We start from the raw sequence: 18,060 nt of genomic DNA, 5'->3' as shown, positions 1-18,060 counted from the left end.
ATGTTTGAATAAGTAAGGTGTGTATAACTGTATAGTTGAGGAAATGGAGGTGTGATTGATTCTTTGCATGACTGACTAGGTGTGTGAGTAACTCCATGGATGAGTAACAGTCTGTGAGTGTCTGTTTACACTGAGTATATCTAAGGTTATATTAGAGTCTGAAGAGGTTCATCGTATTATCACATGAATGATATTATCAGTGATGTGATCAGTAATGTCAAATGAGATGTCATCAGTGATGCCATCAGTGATGTCATCAGTGATGAAATCAGTGATGTCATTTGAGATGTCATCAGTGATGTCATTTGAGATGTCATCAGTGATGTCATCAGTGATGTCACTGACCATGTCATGAATGATGTAATATGTGACATCATCAGCAGTGGATTGCGGGTGCACGATATATAGTTATTGCAACTAACTATATATGCGAATTTCTATGGTTTTGTGCGAGTAAATTAAGGTTTTGAAATTGCTAATTCCTAACTATATATGGTCTATAACCTATGGTTTTTTCAGTGAATTTCAATGTTTTTTTAATAGCAAATATCAAAAGCTGTCAAATGTCAAGTACGTGATAGGTAAAAACATTTTCGTGTTTATGCACGCTGATGTGCTTTGAACGCTGCCCCCCCCCTCTTTTCTCTTAGGAGTACTCTCTCTTTGCAGATAGTGAAGGGTAGTTAACGCAGGCCTTTGCCCCCGTTGTAATCCGTCGTGCCTGCTTCTCTCTCTATTTGATTGATTGTTATCCAAGCATTTACTGTTTTAGAATTGGTTCTCTTTGGTTCATTCTCTATTTACAAACAAGCACAGAGTCGCAATACTCTGTTTAGTCTTTGCAGATAGTGAAAAATCGTTTAAAAAAACAAAAGGAATCGAGCAAAATCAGTAGGCCACTAATAGGATCTCTTTTTGACCTCGCTAAAATAGAAACATTAAGAACAACCCCTCATGAGAAATACGAAACTAGTGAGATGAACTGAGCTCCACACCATGATGGCTGCAAGACAGCTCGGCTCCGCCACCCACCCACACCCAAAATAACGACAAACCCTATACAAATATTATAAATATATACAACACACCAGCAAAGTAACAGGGTAAAACATTTTATTAAATAACTTTTTACATAACTATTTTATACTTTTTGTTTCCCGATCTGGCTAGCTCAATCGATCGAGCATGAGACTCATGCACTCTGATCTCCTTGGCCTCAGTCAAGCATTAATAGTAAGATTTTCATACATGAGTGTACTTTTTGCCTTTTGGTGACTCTTCCATTCCGAACATTTTTCCACAATCCGTTTGACCTGAAACGATTACACAAATGAAACATTTGTGAGTTTTAAATTTCCGGAGAAGTATAATTCACCAATAGCTTTCTCTGTAGATCTCTTTCCATTAACAATCCCAGTTCCATCAACCGCCCAGGATATCACTACTGTTAGTTGTCATTGTTGCTTCTGTTTTAATAAAAAATGTTTTAAGGTGTTTACTGTTTTTGTTGCGATGAATATATATATAAGTTATTAAAGTGTTATAATCCTACTAATTTTTTATCGATTATTGCTCTTTGAGATATTCCCTGTCTACAAACAGAGAAGAATAGGAATATTCTGTCTCCCTTTGCAGATAGTGAAGGATAGGTAATGCCGACTTTTGTCCCCCGTTGTAATCCGTCATGCCTGTTTTTCTCCCCACTGATTGATTGATTGGCTGGACATTTATTGTTCAAGGAATAGTTCTTTCGAGGTATTCTCTGTTTGCAAATAACGTGGAATAGAAATATTCTGTCTAGTCTTTGCAAGTAGTGAAGGGTGGGTAATGCGGACCTTTGTCCCCCGTTGTAATCTGTCATGCCCATCTACTCCCCACTGATTGATAAACTAGTTCCACCCGGACCATTTATTAGAGGTACATCATCTGGCTCAACCGGAGAGTACCCCTAATAAAGAAGACATATGTAAAATACGAAGTAATCACTGTATCCTGTTAAACAGAAACTTTAGCATGAAACACACTTGAAAAGGAAGGGAAAGAAATCGAACAAAATCAGTAGGCCACTGATGAGTTTTTGACTTTGCTAGAAATAAGAAACATGGAAGAGGTGAAAGAAGCCAAGCTTGACGTTACGGCAGCCACGAGGTAGCTAGGCTCCGCCACCCCCCCACTGCTCCAAGCATGTCTGTCCCACCGCCCGCCACGCCCAATACCGGTAACATGAAATAGATACAAATCAGCAGATACCTACCCCCATTCCGGAAACTCCCGAAGTGCAACAGGTTCGCGGCTACGCCCATCCGGAAGACGAGGCCTTCGGCACGTGTAGGGCAAGTCCTGCTGGCAGCCGTCGGCCGGGGAGGTCGTCGCGTAAGGTGGGCCAGGAGAGGAGCCGAGGCCGACGAGATCCCTCTTCTTTCTTTCATAATGTCTGCGACAACGGAGGGAGGGATGTCTTGCCTCTGCCTCTGACCCCCCCCCTCTTATCGCCTGGTCCGGACATCACGGATATCAACGCCAGGTGTCGGCGTGGGGTGCGCTGGGAGGGAGAGGCGGCGCGAATGAGCCTCTCCCACCCCCCCAGGTGGGGGCCCCTCAGCTGCACCCCTAACGCTCCACTCACCCAACAAAAGGTCTTGTCCACTATTGCGAGGCAATGATGCTCCGCTCACCCAGCGGGGGTCTCGTCCACTGTTGCGGTGCAACGGCGCTTCTGACTTCAGCTAGAAAATGAGTCCTGCGTCCAGAAACGTTCTCCTCAACTTTGAAGATTCTATAAGAGCCACGGGGGCCCCCGACCCCCGCAGACACCCCCGATGGGGAATGACTGCCATGATCACCCACGGAACGACCACGACGTAGCCGCGGGACGTCAGCGCGCTCATGCCGGCGCCGGCCTCAGTCTTGAAATGACCAAAATCCTACAAGACTACCAACTTGATCAGTTCCGGTGGGACACCAGTATGACCCGGTAGGAGAGATTGTTGCTTCCCACCCCACTTTGACTGATGGTTTATGTCGCCAGTCCCCTCTGCTACCCTTCAACGAAAAATTTTGGACTGCCAAAAGAGGTCCCGGTCCAACAACGAGTTGGTGGAGACATTTTGACTATACTTGAACCTTCCTGACCTCACCCAAGATGGCGCCGGTGCAAATGAAACTCTCAACTCCTTGTTGTGTTCGATTGCTCAGCCTTGATATCATGAAATATGTATGCAGTTTTTAGCACATGAATTGATATGGGATAAGACTGATTATACGTTCGAACAATGAATTGACATGGGACGGGTACTGATTACACGTTCGGACAATGAATTGATATTAAGTTCCAATGCATCATTGATTACTGTATTTATTGAAGTTTCGAATTGTCGACACTTTTGGTACTTGCTCACAATGAATTATCGATATGATTTTGTTGCACTTGTCGCACTTTTTACTATGAAATCAACGACCACTGACTCTGTTATGTTTTCCACAAATAAATACCCCCCCCCCCATTTACAGTTCCAGCCTGCTCCGTGGCCGGCCCACGGGGTTGTAGGCCCGCACCAACATTTTTATTAAAGGTTTTTGAAAAAGCAAACGTAGTTGTAACGCGTAGGTTTTTTCAGTGAATTTCAATGGTTTTTTAATAGCAAATATGACAAGCTGTAAAATGTCAAGTACGTGGTAGGTAAAAACATTTTCGTATTTATGCACGCTGATGTGCTTTGAACGCTGCCCCCCCCTCCTCTTTTCTTTTAGGAGTATTCTCTCTTTGCAGATAGTGAAGGGTAGGTAACGTAAGCCTTTGCCCCCATTGTAACTCGTCGTGCCTGCTTCCCTCTACATTTGATTGATTGTTATCCAAGCATTTACTGTTTTAGAATTGGGTGCTCTCATGCTAACGCCAGCTTCAATCTGAAACATCCAGAAACACTGTAGACTACCAATTCAATCAGTTCCGGTGGAGCCCCAACGTGACCCGGTAGAGAAGAACTTGCCCTCCCCTCTTTGACTGATGGTTCTTGTTGCCTGTCCCTTCTCTTGTCATTTTACAGAACTTTTTGGACTGCTGAAAGGGGTTGTATTCCGACCGCTGGTTGGTGGAGACATTTTGACTATATTCTGGACCTGCGTTGTCGCGTAATGCGTCATATGACGCGCCGCGTTAGCGCACCCGGAAGTGCACCGGTGCGCAAGGCGCAGCTTCCCGGAAACGATCCAGAGCGCGGCGCGCAGCGCGTAACCTAAGTATAACAGGTCATGTGACTTGTTAATAAAACTTTTCATTGGTTCATTTTACTTTTGGTTTCCTAATGATGGAAGGCCTGATCATATGACCTAAAAATAACACTTTTCATTGGATTAAAAATTTTTGTTTCCCAAACGATGAAAGACCCACCTTTTTTTTTCTCACTCGGCAATCCAAAAAGGTTCCGTTAGATGACAACAGAGGGGACAAGCAACAAGAACCATCACTCAAAAAAGGGGAGAGCAAGTTCTTCCCTACCGGGTCACGTTGGGGCTCCACTGGAACTCATCGAATTAATAGTCTACAGTGTTTCTGGAAGTTTCAGATCAACATATATGAGCATCCTCAGCCACCCTCAGAAAATAAGGGGGTCAGAATACGTCTCCCATACCCCCTTATACCCATTTCCCACATTGTTTTTTCTCCATCTTGTAATTTAATTAAAACGAAACACAATTTATTTTTTTTTGTCCCCGCGTGGCACTTTAATATCCCCCTCATCAATCCTAGGGGGTCAGGAGGGGTCTACCTTGCCCCCTTTCCTTCATTTCCCCCTTCGTTTTGGCCTCCTCTTGTCTCTCGATCCTACTGAGAGACAAGATGGCGGCCGCTACGGACTGTTTAGAATGTTGACAGACACCGGAGAGCCAATCAGCTTCGCTTCGCAAAGCTCCGTTACGCGAAAAGTACGCGAACTAGTACGCTATCTAGGACGCTGTCACAGATATATCTGTTTTTTAAAACGTTAATTTCTCAAAATCCACTGGAGCACATATATTGAGACCCAGCAAAGGCACATCGGGCTAACAGTCCCTACAATTTTGCCAAGTTTCGTGCAAATCCATTCAGCCGTTCGAGCTAAAAGTGAGGCCAAACGCCCTATGGAAAAATGAATGGGAAAAACGTGTTTTGGGACCCCCCCTTTTTTCTCGGCCCCCCCTTGACGAACCCCCCCCAAATTTTCAGGGGCTGATCAGAAACACAATGTGCCATGTTCCTGAAAATTTCAGCCGATTCCGACCACAAACGCCAAAGTTATTAGACATAGAATTTTCAAAAGTTCCATAGAGAAAAAATCCTAACTATATATACCTACTGCCGATCGCCAGTAGGTAATATATATATATGACTCTGTGCATAGATGTGTGAGCAGTTGATTCACTAGATGTATAGGTTCAAACGTGCATGTGGAAACAGCTGTATGGGCGGTTGACTGTGTGCATGAGTGTATTGGTGAGTGAATGGATATCTCAGTGCTACATGTCAAAGTAGGTACATATGTAAAACACAGCACATGTGAGAGTTGACATATATAAATAACTGTGCATAAGAGCCAGTGAATCTGTGAGTGGCTGTATGGATCCTTGTGAACTTGTATCAGGGATTGTATAAGAGAGTAAATATGTGTTAGTATATGTTTGAATAAGTAAGGTGTGTATAACTGTATAGTTGAGGAAATGGAGGTGTGATTGATTCTTTGCATGACTGACTAGGTGTGTGAGTAACTCCATGGATGAGTAACAGTCTGTGAGTGTCTGTTTACACTGAGTATATCTAAGGTTATATTAGAGTCTGAAGAGGTTCATCGTATTATCACATGAATGATATTATCAGTGATGTGATCAGTAATGTCAAATGAGATGTCATCAGTGATGTCATCAGTGATGTCATCAGTGATGAAATCAGTGATGTCATTTGAGATGTCATCAGTGATGTCATTTGAGATGTCATCAGTGATGTCACTGACCATGTCATGAATGATGTAATATGTGACATCATCAGCAGTGGATTGCGGGTGCACGATATATAGTTATTGCAACTAACTATATATGCGAATTTCTATGGTTTTGTGCGAGTAAATTAAGGTTTTGAAATTGCTAATTCCTAACTATATATGGTCTATAACCTATGGTTTTTTCAGTGAATTTCAATGTTTTTTTAATAGCAAATATCAAAAGCTGTCAAATGTCAAGTACGTGATAGGTAAAAACATTTTCGTGTTTATGCACGCTGATGTGCATTGAACGCTGCCCCCCCCTCCCACCCCCCTCTTTTCTCTTAGGAGTACTCTCTCTTTGCAGATAGTGAAGGGTAGTTAACGCAGGCCTTTGCCCCCGTTGTAATCCGTCGTGCCTGCTTCTCTCTCTATTTGATTGATTGTTATCCAAGCATTTACTGTTTTAGAATTGGTTCTCTTTGGTTCATTCTCTATTTACAAACAAGCACAGAGTCGCAATACTCTGTTTAGTCTTTGCAGATAGTGAAAAACCGTTTAAAAAAACAAAAGGAATCAAGCAAAATCAGTAGGCCACTAATAGGATCTCTTTTTGACCTCGCTAAAATAGAAACATTAAGAACAACCCCTCATGAGAAATACGAAACTAGTGAGATGAACTGAGCTCCACACCATGATGGCTGCAAGACAGCTCGGCTCCGCCACCCACCCACACCCAAAATAACGACAAACCCTATGCAAATATTATAAATATATACAACACACCAGCAAAGTAACAGGGTAAAACATTTTATTAAATAACTTTTTACATAACTATTTTATACTTTTTGTTGCCCGATCCGGCTAGCTCAATCGATCGAGCATGAGACTCATGCACTCTGATCTCCTTGGCCTCAGTCAAGCATTAATAGTAAGATTTTCATACATGAGTGTACTTTTTGCCTTTTGGTGACTCTTCCATTCCGAACATTTTTCCACAATCCGTTTGACCTGAAACGATTACACAAATGAAACATTTGTGAGTTTTAAATTTCCGGAGAAGTATAGTTCACCAATAGCTTTCTCTGTAGATCTTTTTCCATTAACAATCCCAGTTCCATCACCCGCCCAGGATATCACTACTGTTAGTTGTCATTGTTGCTTCTGTTTTAATAAAAAATGTTTTAAGGTGTTTACTGTTTTTGTTGCGATGAATGTATTTATAAGTTATTAAAGTGTTATAATCCTACTAATTTTTTATCGATTATTGCTCTTTGAGATATTCCCTGTCTACAAACAGAGAAGAATAGGAATATTCTGTCTCCCTTTGCAGAGAGTGAAGGATAGGTAATGCGGACTTTTGTCCCCCGTTGTAATCCGTCATGCCTGTTTTTCTCCCCACTGATTGATTGATTGGCTGGACATTTATTGTTCAAGGAATAGTTCTTTCGAGATATTCTCTGTTTGCAAATAACGTGGAATAGAAATATTCTGTATTGTCTTTGCAAGTAGTGAAGGGTGGGTAATGCGGACCTTTGTCCCCCGTTGTAATCTGTCATGCCCATCTACTCCCCACTGATTGATAAACTAGTTCCACCCGGACCATTTATTAGAGGTACATCATCTGGCTCAACCGGAGAGTACCCCTAATAAAGAAGACATATGTAAAATACGAAGTAATCACTGTATCCTGTTAAACAGAAACTTTAGCATGAAACACACTTGAAAAGGAAGGGAAAGAAATCGAACAAAATCAGTAGGCCACTGATGAGTTTTTGACTTTGCTAGAAATAAGAAACATGGAAGTGGTGAAAGAAGCCAAGCTTGACGTTATGGCAGCCACGAGGTAGCTAGGCTCCGCCACCCCCCCACTGCTCCAAGCATGTCTGTCCCACCGCCCGCCACGCCCAATAACGGTAACATGAAATAGATACAAATCAGCAGATACCTACCCCCATTCCGGAAACTCCCGAAGTGCAACAGGTTCGCGGCTACGCCCATCCGGAAGACGAGGCCTTCGGCACGTGTAGGGCGAGTCCTGCTGGCAGCCGTCGGCCGGGGAGGTCGTCGCGTAAGGTGGGCCAGGAGAGGAGCCGAGGCCGACGAGATCCCTCTTCTTTCTTTCATAATGTCTACGACAACGGAGGGGGGGATGTCTTGCCTCCGCCTCCGACCCCCCCCCTCTTATCGCCTGGTCCGGACATCACGGATATCAACGCCAGGTGTCGGCGTGGGGTGCGCTGGGAGGGAGAGGCGGCGCAAACGAGCCTCTCCCACCCCCCCAGGTGGGGGCCCCTCAGCTGCACCCCTAACGCTCCACTCACCCAACAAAAGGTCTCGTCCACTATTGCGAGGCAATGATGCTCCGCTCACCCAGCGGGGGTCTCGTCCACTGTTGCGGTGCAACAGCGCTTCTGACTTCAGCTAGAAAATGAGTCCTGCGTCCAGAAACGTTCTCCTCAACTTTTGAAGATTCTATAAGAGCCACGGGGGCCCCCGACCCCCGCAGACACCCCCGATGGGGAATGACTGCCATGATCACCCACGGAACGACCACGACGTAGCCGCGGGACGTCAGCGCGCTCATGCCGGCGCCGGCCTCAGTCTTGAAATGACCAAAATCCTACAAGACTACCAACTTGATCAGTTCCGGTGGGACACCAGTATGACCCGGTAGGAGAGATTGTTGCTTCCCACCCCACTTTGACTGATGGTTCATGTCGCCAGTCCCCTCTGCTACCCTTCAACGAAAAATTTTGGACTGCCGAAAGAGGTCCCGGTCCAACAACGAGTTGGTGGAGACATTTTGACTATACTTGAACCTTCCTGACCTCACCCAAAATGGCGCCGGTGCAAATGAAACTCTCAACTCCTTGTTGTGTTCGATTGCTCAGCCTTGATATCATGAAATATGTATGCAGTTTTTAGCACATGAATTGATATGGGATAAGACTGATTATACGTTCGAACAATGAATTGACATGGGACGGGTACTGATTACACGTTCGGACAATGAATTGATATTAAGTTCCAATGCATCATTGATTACTGTATTTATTGAAGTTTCGAATTGTCGACACTTTTGGTACTTGCTCACAATGAATTATCGATATGATTTTGTTGCACTTGTCGCACTTTTTACTATGAAATCAACGACCACTGACTCTGTTATGTTTTCCACAAATAAATACCCCCCCCCCCATTTACAGTTCCAGCCTGCTCCGTGGCCGGCCCACGGGGTTGTAGGCCCGTATTTGTGCACCAACATTTTTATTAAAGGTTTTTGAAAAAGCAAACGTAGTTGTAACGCGTAGGTTTTTTCAGTGAATTTCAATGGTTTTTTAATAGCAAATATGACAAGCTGTAAAATGTCAAGTACGTGGTAGGTAAAAACATTTTCGTATTTATGCACGCTGATGTGCTTTGAACGCTGCCCCCCCCTCCTCTTTTCTTTTAGGAGTATTCTCTCTTTGCAGATAGTGAAGGGTAGGTAACGTAAGCCTTTGCCCCCATTGTAACTCGTCGTGCCTGCTTCCCTCTACATTTGATTGATTGTTATCCAAGCATTTACTGTTTTAGAATTGGGTGCTCTCATGCTAACGCCAGCTTCAATCTGAAACATCCAGAAACACTGTAGACTACCAATTCAATCAGTTCCGGTGGAGCCCCAACGTGACCCGGTAGAGAAGAACTTGCCCTCCCCTCTTTGACTGATGGTTCTTGTTGCCTGTCCCTTCTCTTGTCATTTTACAGAACTTTTTGGACTGCTGAAAGGGGTTGTATTCCGACCGCTGGTTGGTGGAGACATTTTGACTATATTCTGGACCTGCGTTGTCGCGTAATGCGTCATATGACGCGCCGCGTTAGCGCACCCGGAAGTGCACCGGTGCGCAAGGCGCAGCTTCCCGGAAACGATCCAGAGCGCGGCGCGCAGCGCGTAACCTAAGCATAACAGGTCATGTGACTTGTTAATAAAACTTTTCATTGGTTCATTTTACTTTTGGTTTCCTAATGATGGAAGGCCTGATCATATGACCTAAAAATAACACTTTTCATTGGATTAAAAAATTTTTTTTTCCCAAACGATGAAAGACCCACCTTTTTTTTTCTCACTCGGCAATCCAAAAAGGTTCCGTTAGATGACAACAGAGGGGACAAGCAACAAGAACCATCACTCAAAAAAGGGGAGAGCAAGTTCTTCCCTACCGGGTCACGTTGGGGCTCCACTGGAACTCATCGAATTAATAGTCTACAGTGTTTCTGGAAGTTTCAGATCAACATATATGAGCATCCTCAGCCACCCTCAGAAAATAAGGGGGTCAGAATACGTCTCCCATACCCCCTTATACCCATTTCCCACATTGTTTTTTCTCCATCTTGTAATTTAATTAAAACGAAACACAATTTATTTTTTTTTGTCCCCGCGTGGCACTTTAATATCCCCCTCATCAATCCTAGGGGGTCAGGAGGGGTCTACCTTGCCCCCTTTCCTTCATTTCCCCCTTCGTTTTGGCCTCCTCTTGTCTCTCGATCCTACTGAGAGACAAGATGGCGGCCGCTACGGACTGTTTAGAATGTTGACAGACACCGGAGAGCCAATCAGCTTCGCTTCGCAAAGCTCCGTTACGCGAAAAGTACGCGAACTAGTACGCTATCTAGGACGCTGTCACAGATATATCTGTTTTTTAAAACGTTAATTTCTCAAAATCCACTGGAGCACATATATTGAGACCCAGCAAAGGCACATCGGGCTAACAGTCCCTACAATTTTGCCAAGTTTCGTGCAAATCCATTCAGCCGTTCGAGCTAAAAGTGAGGCCAAACGCCCTATGGAAAAATGAATGGGAAAAACGTGTTTTGGGACCCCCCCTTTTTTCTCGGCCCCCCCTTGACGAACCCCCCCCAAATTTTCAGGGGCTGATCAGAAACAAAATGTGCCATGTTCCTGAAAATTTCAGCCGATTCCGACCACAAACGCCAAAGTTATTAGACATAGAATTTTCAAAAGTTCCATAGAGAAAAAATCCTAACTATATATACCTACTGGCGATCGCCAGTAGGTAATATATATATATGACTCTGTGCATAGATGTGTGAGCAGTTGATTCACTAGATGTATAGGTTCAAACGTGCATGTGGAAACAGCTGTATGGGCGGTTGACTGTGTGCATGAGTGTATTGGTGAGTGAATGGATATCTCAGTGCTACATGTCAAAGTAGGTACATATGTAAAACACAGCACATGTGAGAGTTGACATATATAAATAACTGTGCATAAGAGCCAGTGAATCTGTGAGTGGCTGTATGGATCATTGTGAACTTGTATCAGGGATTGTATAAGAGAGTAAATATGTGTTAGTATATGTTTGAATAAGTAAGGTGTGTATAACTGTATAGTTGAGGAAATGGAGGTGTGATTGATTCTTTGCATGACTGACTAGGTGTGTGAGTAACTCCATGGATGAGTAACAGTCTGTGAGTGTCTGTTTACACTGAGTATATCTAAGGTTATATTAGAGTCTGAAGAGGTTCATCGTATTATCACATGAATGATATTATCAGTGATGTGATCAGTAATGTCAAATGAGATGTCATCAGTGATGCCATCAGTGATGTCATCAGTGATGAAATCAGTGATGTCATTTGAGATGTCATCAGTGATGTCATTTGAGATGTCATCAGTGATGTCATCAGTGATGTCACTGACCATGTCATGAATGATGTAATATGTGACATCATCAGCAGTGGATTGCGGGTGCACGATATATAGTTATTGCAACTAACTATATATGCGAATTTCTATGGTTTTGTGCGAGTAAATTAAGGTTTTGAAATTGCTAATTCCTAACTATATATGGTCTATAACCTATGGTTTTTTCAGTGAATTTCAATGTTTTTTTAATAGCAAATATCAAAAGCTGTCAAATGTCAAGTACGTGATAGGTAAAAACATTTTCGTGTTTATGCACGCTGATGTGCTTTGAACGCTGCCCCCCCCCTCTTTTCTCTTAGGAGTACTCTCTCTTTGCAGATAGTGAAGGGTAGTTAACGCAGGCCTTTGCCCCCGTTGTAATCCGTCGTGCCTGCTTCTCTCTCTATTTGATTGATTGTTATCCAAGCATTTACTGTTTTAGAATTGGTTCTCTTTGGTTCATTCTCTATTTACAAACAAGCACAGAGTCGCAATACTCTGTTTAGTCTTTGCAGATAGTGAAAAATCGTTTAAAAAAACAAAAGGAATCGAGCAAAATCAGTAGGCCACTAATAGGATCTCTTTTTGACCTCGCTAAAATAGAAACATTAAGAACAACCCCTCATGAGAAATACGAAACTAGTGAGATGAACTGAGCTCCACACCATGATGGCTGCAAGACAGCTCGGCTCCGCCACCCACCCACACCCAAAATAACGACAAACCCTATACAAATATTATAAATATATACAACACACCAGCAAAGTAACAGGGTAAAACATTTTATTAAATAACTTTTTACATAACTATTTTATACTTTTTGTTTCCCGATCTGGCTAGCTCAATCGATCGAGCATGAGACTCATGCACTCTGATCTCCTTGGCCTCAGTCAAGCATTAATAGTAAGATTTTCATACATGAGTGTACTTTTTGCCTTTTGGTGACTCTTCCATTCCGAACATTTTTCCACAATCCGTTTGACCTGAAACGATTACACAAATGAAACATTTGTGAGTTTTAAATTTCCGGAGAAGTATAATTCACCAATAGCTTTCTCTGTAGATCTCTTTCCATTAACAATCCCAGTTCCATCAACCGCCCAGGATATCACTACTGTTAGTTGTCATTGTTGCTTCTGTTTTAATAAAAAATGTTTTAAGGTGTTTACTGTTTTTGTTGCGATGAATATATATATAAGTTATTAAAGTGTTATAATCCTACTAATTTTTTATCGATTATTGCTCTTTGAGATATTCCCTGTCTACAAACAGAGAAGAATAGGAATATTCTGTCTCCCTTTGCAGATAGTGAAGGATAGGTAATGCGGACTTTTGTCCCCCGTTGTAATCCGTCATGCCTGTTTTTCTCCCCACTGATTGATTGATTGGCTGGACATTTATTGTTCAAGGAATAGTTCTTTCGAGGTATTCTCTGTTTGCAAATAACGTGGAATAGAAATATTCTGTCTAGTCTTTGCAAGTAGTGAAGGGTGGGTAATGCGGACCTTTGTCCCCCGTTGTAATCTGTCATGCCCATCTACTCCCCACTGATTGATAAACTAGTTCCACCCGGACCATTTATTAGAGGTACATCATCTGGCTCAACCGGAGAGTACCCCTAATAAAGAAGACATATGTAAAATACGAAGTAATCACTGTATCCTGTTAAACAGAAACTGTAGCATGAAACACACTTGAAAAGGAAGGGAAAGAAATCGAACAAAATCAGTAGGCCACTGATGAGTTTTTGACTTTGCTAGAAATAAGAAACATGGAAGAGGTGAAAGAAGCCAAGCTTGACGTTACGGCAGCCACGAGGTAGCTAGGCTCCACCACCCCCCCACTGCTCCAAGCATGTCTGTCCCACCGCCCGCCACGCCCAATACCGGTAACATGAAATAGATACAAATCAGCAGATACCTACCCCCATTCCGGAAACTCCCGAAGTGCAACAGGTTCGCGGCTACGCCCATCCGGAAGACGAGGCCTTCGGCACGTGTAGGGCAAGTCCTGCTGGCAGCCGTCGGCCGGGGAGGTCGTCGCGTAAGGTGGGCCAGGAGAGGAGCCGAGGCCAACGAGATCCCTCTTCTTTCTTTCATAATGTCTGCGACAACGGAGGGAGGGATGTCTTGCCTCTGCCTCTGACCCCCCCCCTCTTATCGCCTGGTCCGGACATCACGGATATCAACGCCAGGTGTCGGCGTGGGGTGCGCTGGGAGGGAGAGGCGGCGCGAATGAGCCTCTCCCACCCCCCCAGGTGGGGGCCCCTCAGCTGCACCCCTAACGCTCCACTCACCCAACAAAAGGTCTTGTCCACTATTGCGAGGCAATGATGCTCCGCTCACCCAGCGGGGGTCTCGTCCACTGTTGCGGTGCAACGGCGCTTCTGACTTCAGCTAGAAAATGAGTCCTGCGTCCAGAAACGTTCTCCTCAACTTTGAAGATTCTATAAGAGCCACGGGGGCCCCCGACCCCCGCAGACACCCCCGATGGGGAATGACTGCCATGATCACCCACGGAACGACCACGACGTAGCCGCGGGACGTCAGCGCGCTCATGCCCGCGCCGGCCTCAGTCTTGAAATGACCAAAATCCTACAAGACTACCAACTTGATCAGTTCCGGTGGGACACCAGTATGACCCGGTAGGAGAGATTGTTGCTTCCCACCCCACTTTGACTGATGGTTCATGTCACCAGTCCCCTCTGCTACCCTTCAACGAAAAATTTTGGACTGCCGAAAGAGGTCCCGGTCCAACAACGAGTTGGTGGAGACATTTTGACTATACTTGAACCTTCCTGACCTCACCCAAAATGGCGCCGGTACAAATGAAACTCTCAACTCCTTGTTGTTCCCCGATTGCTCAGCCTTGATATCATGAAATATGTATGCAGTTTTTAGCACATGAATTGATATGGGATAAGACTGATTATATGTTCGGACAATGAATTGATCCTGGATGGGTATTGATTATACGTTCGAACAATGAATTGACATGGGACGGGTACTGATTGCACGTTCGGACAATGAATTGATATTAAGTTCCAATGCATCATTGATTACTGTATTTATTGAAGTTTCGAATTGTCGACACTTTTGGTACTTGCTCACAATGAATTATCGATATGATTTTGTTGCACTTGTCGCACTTTTTACTATGAAATCAACGACCACTGACTCTGTTATGTTTTCCACAAATAAATACCCCCACCCCCATTTACAGTTCCAGCCTGCTCGTGGCCGGCCCACGGGGTTGTAGGCCCGTATTTGTGCACCAAAATTTTTATTAAAGGTTTTTGAAAAAGCAAACGCAGTTGTAACGCGTAGGTTTTTTCAGTGAATTTCAATGGTTTTTTAATAGCAAATATGAAAAGCTGTAAAATGTCAAGTACGTGGTAGGCAAAAACATTTTCGTATTTATGCACGCTGATGTGCTTTGAACGCTGCCCCCCCCCCTCCTCTTTTCTTTTAGGAGTATTCTCTCTTTGCAGATAGTGAAGGGTAGGTAACGTAAGCCTTTGCCCCCATTGTAACCCATCGTGCCTGCTTCCCTCTACATTTGATTGATTGTTATCCAAGCATTTACTGTTTTAGAATTGGGTGCTCTCATGCTAACGCCAGCTTCAATCTGAAACATCCAGAAACACTGTAGACTACCAATTCAATCAGTTCCGGTGGAGCCCCAACGTGACCCGGTAGAGAAGAACTTGCCCTCCCCTCTTTGACTGATGGTTCTTGTTGCCTGTCTCTTCTCTTGTCATTTAACAGAACTTTTTGGACTGCTGAAAGGGGTTGTATTCCGACTGCTGGTTGGTGGAGACATTTTGACTATATTCTGGACCTGCGTTGTCGCGTAATGCGTCATATGACGCACCGCGTTAGCGCACCCGGAAGTGCACCGGTGCGCAAGGCGCAGCTTCCCGGAAACGATCCAGAGCGCGGCGCGCAGCGCGTAACCTAAGCATAACAGGTCATGTGACTTGTTAATAAAACTTTTCATTGGTTCATTTTACTTTTGGTTTCCTAATGATGGAAGGCTTGATCATATGACCTAAAAATAACACTTCATTGGATTAAAACATTTTTTTTTCCCAAACGATGAAAGACCCACCTTTTTTTTTCTCACTCGGCAATCCAAAAAGGTTCCGTTAGATGACAACAGAGGGGACAAGCAACAAGAACCATCACTCAAAAAAGGGGGGAGCAAGTTCTTCCCTACCGGGTCACGTTGGGGCTCCACCGGAACTCATCGAATTAATAGTCTACAGTGTTTCTGGAAGTTTCAGATCAACATATATGAGAATCCTCAGCCACCCTCAGAAAATAAGGGGGTCAGAATACGTCTCCTGTACCCCCTTATACCCATTTCCCACATTGTTTTTCCTCCATCTTGTACTTTAATTAAAACGAAACACAATTTATTTATTTTTTTTTTGGCCCCGCGTGGCACTTTAATATCCCCCTCATCAATCCTAGGGGGTCAGGAGGGGTCTACCTTGCCCCCTTTCCTTCATTTACCCCTTCAATTTGGCCTCCTCTTGTCTCTCGATCCTACCGAGAGACAAGATGGCGGCCGCTATGGACTGTTTAGAATGTTACAGACACCGGAGAGCCAATCAGCTTCGCTTCGCAAAGCTCCGTTACGCGAAAAGTACGCGAACTAGTACGCTATCTAGGACGCTGTCACAGATAAATCTGTTTTTTAAAACGTTAATTTCTCAAAATCCACTGGAGCACATATATTGAGACCCAGCAAAGGCACATCGGGCTAACAGTCCCTACAATTTTGCCAAGTTTCGTGCAAATCCATTCAGCCGTTCGAGCTAAAAGTGAGGCCAAACGCCCTATGGAAAAATGAATGGGAAAAACGAGTTTTGGGACCCCCCTTTTTTCTCGGCCCCCCCTTGACGAAACCCCCCCAAATTTCCAGGGGCTGATCAGAAACAAAATGTGCCATTTTCCCGAAAATTTCAGCCGATTCCGTCCACAAACGCCAAAGTTATTAGACATAGAATTTTCAAAAGTTCCATAGAGAAAAAATCCTAACTATATATACCTACTGGCGACCGCCAGTAGGTAATATATATATATATATATATATGTATATATATCAGATCAGAATAATGTTGGATCATTGTCATACTCAAGATACATTGTTATAATTGTGTACCTCCAATATCTCGAGATGTATTATTGAACCTAACAAGGCACTTTATTTTATTTGTACAACAAAATTCTCTAAGTGGATAATGTTTATCTAGCAACAGCTGGGAAGTATGTTCATAAATATATATTATTTTCTGAATTGTATCTCAAAATATTTCTAGTAAAATTATCAGATAATAAATATTATGGCCTAAGTCTAATTTGCAAGAAATATTCTTCCATCTGGTATAGATTTTCAATTTGAAATTCCAATAATGTGATATTTTTTTAAAAATATATTTCAGACACGATGCATGGAGCTAGGCAGGCTGATTGTGTGCCAGAGTAAGTTAAAGAGCAGGACAGTGCCATATCTTCATAGATATGGCGCTTTCCTGCTCTGATCCCTGTCACACAATGCGGTGCAGCAACTCTGGGTGCTGCGCTGCTTTATGTGACAGTTTTGTAAATCTTTGCCTGCCTTTGTAAGAGGTGAAAAGCGCAATCCCATACCTAAAGCCAAGGACAGGCGACCCTCAGCTGGCTCTGTTCACAATCTGTGGAAGGCTATGCTAAACCAGATCCCCTTGAATTGATCATCTTTCCTGGAGCACTGGTTGCCCACTCTAAGCGAGACAGAGAATGAGTCCTATTTGCAGAGTTTAGATCTAGGCCTGTGAGAAGGTGCTCTCTTGATACTGACATTTGATGAGAATAATGGCACTGGATTTCGCATGAGAATACATGGAGCACTATGCAAATACATATATAAAAATAAATACCATGCCTAAACCAAATATAATATTACATAAAATATAAATATATATACAAAATGTACACTCTCATAATATAAAAACGCTGACAGGAAAAAAACAAATCTTATATATGCATATCAAGCATAAACAACCACGGTCAAAAAGCCATATGCAATGCATTACAGAGCATAGACTGAAGATAACATACTGTTGTGTTCATACACAAAATAAAATCCGTTTTTATGTCACTTACATAAATCTGTAATTGGGATCAAATTTTACTATGAATTATTAACCTAGACTTGAGGTTACACAATGTAAATATGTTCCGCAAATACATAATTAAAAAACAGCGAGCCTCATTTTGAGTGATACATGCATTGCAGGGGGTTTGTTTTACACCCACTTCCTACTGTTGCCAGTGTAATGGGTAAAAGCTTGTGAAAACAGCCTTTGCAACTGTTTTAAACAGTAGCCCACATACCATGGGTAAAAGCTTGTGAAAACAGCCTTTG

The sequence above is a fragment of the Lissotriton vulgaris genome, unplaced genomic scaffold (assembly GCF_964263255.1).
Source record: "Lissotriton vulgaris unplaced genomic scaffold, aLisVul1.2 SCAFFOLD_2992, whole genome shotgun sequence".
In the NCBI taxonomy this organism is placed as follows: Eukaryota; Metazoa; Chordata; class Amphibia; order Caudata; family Salamandridae; genus Lissotriton; species Lissotriton vulgaris.
This window is presented reverse-complemented; position numbering follows the sequence as displayed.